Below are 7,736 nucleotides of genomic sequence, written 5' to 3' on the forward strand. Positions count from 1 at the left end.
CTAGTTTATTGTGATGGTGTTGTATTTATTATGTTGCTGTTTTTTTGTTTGTTTTCTCTTCTGTTTTTTTTCTTCTCTCGACAGGTGATCCAGGTGATTTTTTTTTTTGTTTTCTTGCTTTTTTCTCTCTCCCCTCTGTTTTTCTTTATAATAAATTATAATAAACTTTATTTATAAAGCACACTTAAAAACCAAGGGTATGCCAAGGTGCTTAACAAGTAACATAGAGAATAGAAGGAAGATAATAGAAATAGGACCAAAGCAAGTACTAGGTATGCAAGCAGGTAGCTGTCACTGATACATAGGAAGGCAACAGGTACAGAGCAAACAAGAAATTAAATGAGCATAAAAGTGCATAATATAAAATCATAAAAGAAATATTAACTAGAGGGAAAGGCGAGATTGAATAAGTGGGTTTTTAGTCGTGATTTGAACAGTGCAGTGGAATCAGATGGGCGGAGGTCGAGAGGAAGGGTATTCCACAGTACCGGGGCAGCCAGAGCAAACGCACGGTCACCCCGGGACTTCAGCCGAGATCTGGGTTGGGTCAGAAGTAGTTGAGTGGCAGATCTAAGTGTTCTAGCAGGAATATGTGGTTTGAGAAGTTCACTGAGATAACTTGGCGCTAATTTATTAATAGTTTTGAATGTGAGGAGTAATATTTTAAATTGAATACGGTACTTTATGGGCAGCCAATGCAAGCTAGCTAGAACAGGAGTAATAGGGCAAAATTTCCTGGTACCAGTCAAGAGGCGGGCTGCTGCATTTTGGACTGTTTGCAGTCTAAGAAAAAGAAATGGGGGAAGACCGTAGTACAAGGAGTTACAATAATCCAACCTGGAGGTCACAAAAGCATGAATAAGCTTCTCCAGGTCCTCATGTGGAACATAATGCCTAGCCTTAGAGATAAGGCGCAGTTGGTGGAAGCTAGAGCTCACTACAGCAGACACTTGCTTATCGAGATTGAGCGAGCTATCCGGCAGTACACCCAAGTTACTGACATAGTCACAGGAAGAGCTAGCAAAGGAACCCAGGGCAGCACCGAGTCGGGCACGAGGGATTTTACTGTTGAACACCACAATCTCAGTCTTCTTATCATTTAAAACAAGAGAATTACTCAGGAACCATTCTTTGACCTCCCGCATGCATTCTTGAAAGTAGTGTAGGGACACAGCAAGGTCGTCAGTAAGTTCAAAATAGATCTGTATGTCATCGGTAAACAGTGGAAGGCGATATTGTATTTTTCAGAGATTGCGCCTAGGGGAGCAAATACAATGAGAAGAGAATAGGGCCTAAAACTGATCCTTGAGGCACCCCACAACAGACCGGAGCGGAGGAAGAGGAGAAGGTGCCTAAGTTAACTGAAAAGGATCTATCAGCGAGATATGATTTAAACCAGTCGAGGGCAGTGCCTCTAATACCCACAGTGTGCTCAAGTCTTAGTAATAAGATGTTATGGTCCACCATATCAAAGGCCGAAGAGAGGTCCAGTAAAACTAGGACCATAGAGCGTCCAGTATCAGTGATTACAAGAATATCATTAAGAACCCTAACCAACGCTGTTTCAGTGCTATGCAATGGCTTAAAGGCAGATTGAAATTTCTCAGCAATATTGTTCGTGTCCAAGTACGCCTGGAGCTGGGAGAGAACTAGTCTCTCCAGGATCTTGGACAAGAACGAAAGCTTAGAGATCGGTCTGTAGTTTGACAGGTCATAACAGTCAGAGTTTCTTTTTTTAAGAATCGTGTGGACTACAGCGTGCTTAAAAGCCAAAGGAACACAGCCTGAGAGCAAGGAAAAGTTCATAAGAAATAGGATACTAGGTCCAATTACATCAAAACAGTCCTTAGCTATGTGAGATGGAAGAATGTCAAGCAGAGTATTGGTGTTATTCATTTGAACAACTAGCCGCTTAAGAGACAAAAGCGACACAGGCTCAAACTGATGAAAAGTTGAGATGCACTCAGGAATGGGGAGAGGATATAAAACAGGGGGAAGGGGGGACTTAAGAGATGCGATCTTATCTAAAAAGTGAGTTTGAAATCGCTCACAAAGAGCCTGAGAATAAATTAAAGGCATGTCCGGGGAAGGGTTAACCACAGAGTTAAAAATTTTAAATAAGGTACGGGGGTTATGGTCATTGGCCAGGATGATTTTGGACAAGAAAGACGCTTTGGCCATTTTAGCAGCACTTTGGAATTTTAAGCGGCTAGTCCGTAGCATGTCGTGAGAAACCTGAAGTTTATCTTTTTTTCACCTTCTCTCAGCGCGCCGACACACGCGACGTAAAGCGCGCGTAGTGTCACTAAGCCAACACCGAGAGTAGGTTCTAGGTAGGGATGGGTATCGTTTAGGTTTTATCCGATACCGGTGCCAAACCGGTACTTTTGAAACGGTGCTGGTGCTTAAACGGTGCTCAAACCGGTGCTTAAAGAATGGAGAACACAAAATTGGTCCAAAAACCTCTCATGTTCAGCTGTTTTTTTGTAAAAAGATAACAATGTTAGCCTTTTCTGCAGCTATAGGGCATATATGGTCTCACTCTTGGCTGAAAGCAGTGCTTAAACAATGGAAAAAACACAAACTTTGTCCAAAAACCTCTCATGTTTAACTGTTTTCCACTTTTTCTTTGGTCATTTTAGCCTTTTTGGCCAGGGTGAAGGGAGTATCTGCCATCAAACAAGAAGCATTTCTCGGCTTTAAAAAAACCCGCTATGCGTCGCCAGGTGTTTCATCACATTTGAGGTGTTACCTCCTTTGACAGTATCACAGTATCAGCTTAAAGCACTTGTTGCAGGCTGCTGAGTTTGCATCTTTTGCTGTGAAGTACAGTCAGACTTTTGATCGCTTAGCCTTGGGCATTTTTAATCTATAGCTCTGCTCTGAAAGAACGTACGTACCTGGCCCCGCCTACTATCCTCGGAAACGTAAAATGATTGGCTAGAATTGGCTCAGGAAAAAAAAAGCACCGAAATAAAGCACCGAAATGTGCGCTGCTTTTCGGTCTGGTTACTACCGTTTATGTCAGAACGGCACCGGACACCGGTACCCATCCCTAGTTCTAGGGCGCTTCATTTTAATGGGGGCAACAGTATCAAGGATTGAAGAAAGTAGCGATAACAAGGTATTAGCACAGTCATCAACCGAGCGAAAAGAACAACAGTCGAAAGTCACAGATGCAGAATCCAAGAAAGACATAGAGAAGTTTGACACCGCTTCAGCATTAATTACACATAGCGGGCGAAGGGGAGCCGCAGGATGTAGTTCATTAGTGCATAAGCCAGTATCAAATATAACTGGGAAATGATCCAAGATCCTAGCGTCACTTATATCCTTGATACAAATGTCCAGACCATGTGAGAGAACCAAGTCCAAAGTATGTCCTTTAACATGCGTTGGGTCATTAACCCACTGAGCCAGGTTAAAAAAGTCCGTTAAAGCAAGGAAGTCTTTAGCAAATGGGTCAAATTTTTAATGACCGAGGCTACGCCACCACCCCTACCAGTAAGCCTTGGTGAGCTAAAAGCGACACAGTCCGATGGAAGAAGTTTGGTAAAAGGGATAAACTCACCAGGACGAATCCAGGTTTCAGTCAGGAATAAAGCATCAATCCCATTAGTGGAGAGGAAGTCATTTAAGAGAAAAGTCTTATTGACCAGCGACCTGACATTAAGCAATGCCATCCGTATCCTAGGGGCTAAGTCGCCACGGGTGGTGCGTCGTAGGACACTTAGGTTGCTTCGGCAAACACCGCGTCGGAGCGATGTTATCCAAACCCGAGCAGGAAAACATGCCACAGGAATGGCAGGGTAGACTTTGTGGTCAGCCAAGCAGATCCAACGGTGGGTGAGCAACTTAGCATCAGAGCGCTCCTGGGAGGGAGGGAAAGAAGATAAAATATCCAGGCTGGCATGTGGGTAGCCTGTGGCTCTGGCTTTAAAGTAGACCCTGAGGCGAACGCAACGGCTGCTCCTTCTACCGTGTTTCCTATAGCGTTTCTTGTGTAGATTTGGAATAGGTAGGTGGAGGAAGCCGGTCGGAGGGTCCGGTCGGAGGGTCCGGTTGGGGCGCGGTGGCGTCACCCAGGCTCCAGCAAGGATCAGCCCGAGAGGAATGAGAGACTCTTAGATTTAAAAGTGTTTGCCTGTTGTACGTAATCAGAGCACAGCCATTAGATGAGCATACAACTAAAAGGATAAAAAAATATACAATGCCAAGGTCCATAAAGAGCATAGAGGGGGTAAAAAACAGCGAAGCAGATACAGCCGAGGACGGCAAGCCACGTACACCGTTGCCATCTTATTGTTTAAGATGGCAACGATCTTAAGATCCCTCTCTTTCTTTCATTCTTTCTTTCTCCCTGTCCTATCCCCCAGTCATGTCTGTCCCGTCTGTAACAACTGAACATAAAATAAAATAAATACATAGCCTCTTGTGTCCTTGTCTAGTCTCATGTTTTTTGTATTACTTTTCCCTGGAACACTCTCTCACAGTCTGTTCTCTAAAACCTAAAAGAGGAATTATGGATTTGATCAACTGGTCCCTGAATGCAATTGACACCCTTTTCTCAACGAGAAGTCTGGGCTTGGGTGAGCCTGAGTGCTGAAGATATCTACCTATTTGGAACCATGGTAACAGGGTTCTTGCTGATCGGAGCTGGCTTGGCCCTGGCTTATCGAAGAATTAAGAAAGCAGAACCGGCTGTTCAAACCCGCACAAGGCTGCCCGCTGGGATTGAAACGATGGGACGAGGCGTGAGTTTCTCAAAATGGGCTCATTGAGTGCAGCACGGATAAGATCTTGGAGAAGCTTGCGGCTGCCGTGAATACTCAGAACAAGACCTCTGATTGCAAACTGGATTACATCTTGGAGGGGCTCGCTCGGAATAACACCTCTGAGCGCAAATTGGATTACATCTTGGAGAAGCTCACTGCGGTCGTGAGTCCTCAGAATCGGCTCTTTGAGCACAAGAATGACAACATCACAGAGCGTAAGTTTGATAACATCATGGAGAAGCTCACGGCTCTCCAACGGGAGATTGAGAGACCAGTGTCGGACTGTTAAGAACAGCTTTGAAATTCACATGAGTTGTTCGCACTAAAGTAAAAAACACCATCACTTCATGCGGATACCCCTTCGGCGCCAGCTGCAATCTCAAGGCTGGAGCTGAACAACAACACCCTGATAACGACTGTGTTTAGACTGTTCTTCCCTTTCTATGCAAGGCCACCTGGGTTGGCTGGAAGACTGTTTACTTAGCCTGGCAGGGCGAAGGACACTGTCTCAGCTGAACTCTGGACACACACACACACACACACACACACACACACATATATACACATGCAGATGTACACTCATCCCCCCTCCCCCTCCAAACGCCTTCGACGCTTATTCCCTTCCGATGCTGACGGTGGATCATGGAGACCAGCGCATAGGCTGCAGGCCCGGATGTACTGTCTACATTGGCTGTCTCTCACCCTTTACCCATCCCTGTTGCTTGTCATGTGTTTCTTTGGTGTATTAGAGTTTTTTCATGTGCTATGTGCAGAGGTGTTTTTTTCTGTTCTCAAACTGATCTCCCTGTTGGAGCTCAGTCTGGGGGGGGAGTTCTTTTTTCTCCTTATCTTTCCTCATGTTGTGCATTTTTCCATTGTTATACCTCTCTGACCTGTCTTCCCCATGTGATGTTTGTGTAATGTATGTATGGTAAGAAGGATAAGATGGCGCTGGCACGGCTGGCAGCCTTAACCCAGTTTCCCTCGGGATGAATAAAGTATGATCAATCAATCAATCAATCAATTATAATAAATGTGAGTCAAATGGACCAATATGGAGAGGCCATGATGATCCACTTGGTAAAATAAATCCGCTAGGCATCTTTTTTGGCCTTCAGACAACAATTCTGATGGCTAAAGATCCAAACAGGACAGGCAAAACAAAAAAACTGTGACTATATGGTGTTTTTTTTCCTTGGACATTATTAGTGCATGGGCATTTACCAGACAGGATGGCTCAAGAGAAAGACTTTTAACACTATAACTCGCTGAGGAGGTAAAAGGGAGGATATCTCTGCCTCTGCTCCTTCAGTTATGACAGTTTTTGGTTTTTTGTTGGCAATTACAAAACACACAGAAAATAATCGCTGATACACATCAAAAATTACTAACATTTTTTCCAACAAAACATAGGATTAGGATATTGTCAGTGTATGCAATGAGCAACATTGTTTTGAAACTACAGTTTGTACTAACTTGTTACCAGTTGAGCCAGTTAATTACAAACAGTTTCCCCCAGCTGTTTTCTTTTAGTAACACTTACTTTTCAGCCTTCTGTTGTCTCCATTCCAGTGTTTCTGAGACGTGTTTCTGCCATTAAATTTGAAATGAGTCAGTATTTTTCCAGAAATTGTCAATTTTCATTGGTGCAGTGTTGTATTTCTTTGCTGTCTATTTTTTGTTGTAGTCAGTTATACAATTTTGTAACCTTGTAGTAGGTTTTTCTTTCCATCCACAGAAGTCTACCTGACTAAATAAATGGGAAAGAGACACTCTACTGAGTAGAAAATGATATAAAAGCATTTATATGTTTAATAGTGTGCACCACCATCCTTAATAATCTGGCTTATGCACTTAGCCTGATGTGGTTCTCCACTGGGAGTTTGCCCAGGTTGTGGTTGTGTACAGTGGAATCCAGTCTAAATCTATACACTTCAAAAAACAAAAGAACATAGGAGTTGCCTAAGCCTAAGAGAAGAAAAAGTAACATGGTCTTGAAACAGTTTAATTAAAGCATGTGCAAATGCCCGATGATTCATCTGGCACAGGCCCAACAACTACTTCAGAATTCATATAGAGTAGTGACTACAGTTAGAGTGGGGGTTGGGCACTGTCATCCTCAACACTAGAATTACTGAGCCTTTTTTTCCCTGGTGCAAGTCCCTACTACTAGATTTACTAGCCCTGCGCAAATCTGCGTAAATTCCCCCGACCCTAACAGCTCTTGGCACCCCGCTGAGATTTTCACAGGTCTTCAGCTCCATTGTTCTCCTGCTTTTGTTGTGCAAACACACCCTCCCCCAACCCCCAACCATGAGAGATTCAGGTCTTTCCTTCCCTGCAAGGAGCGTACAATACACCATGGTAGTTTCTATGTGCAATATTTCTCATATGCAATATTAGTTCTTGTCAATCCTTGTCACTACATTGCATGCCTGTCCATAAACATATATACACAGAGTTGTACATATATTTATATAGCCACACCTTACATAATATGCATAAAGTCTAGTTATACACACACACACATCTATATCTACATATGTATATATATGTGTGTGTGTGTGTGTATATGTATACATATATACATATATATACATATATATTAAAAAAAAAAAAAAAAAAAAACACCCAGCACGCCCCTACGGGCGGTTTATCCTTCAAGCTCGGGTCTGGGGAGTCTGGGAGCTTGAGGGTCCTGCGCAGTATCTTAGCTGTTCCCAGGACTGCGCTCTTCTGGACAGAGATCTCCGATGTTGTTCCCGGGATCTGCTGGAGCCACTCGCCTAGCTTGGGAGTCACCGCACCTAGTGCTCCGATTACCACGGGGACCACCGTTACCTTCACCCTCCACATCCTCTCGAGCTCTTCTCTGAGCCCTTGGTATTTCTCCAGCTTCGTGTTCCTTCTTCCTGATATTGCTGTCATTCGGAACCGCTACATCGATCACTACGGCCGTCT

Source organism: Oreochromis aureus, linkage group 17, assembly GCF_013358895.1.
Source record: "Oreochromis aureus strain Israel breed Guangdong linkage group 17, ZZ_aureus, whole genome shotgun sequence".
In the NCBI taxonomy this organism is placed as follows: domain Eukaryota; kingdom Metazoa; phylum Chordata; class Actinopteri; order Cichliformes; family Cichlidae; genus Oreochromis; species Oreochromis aureus.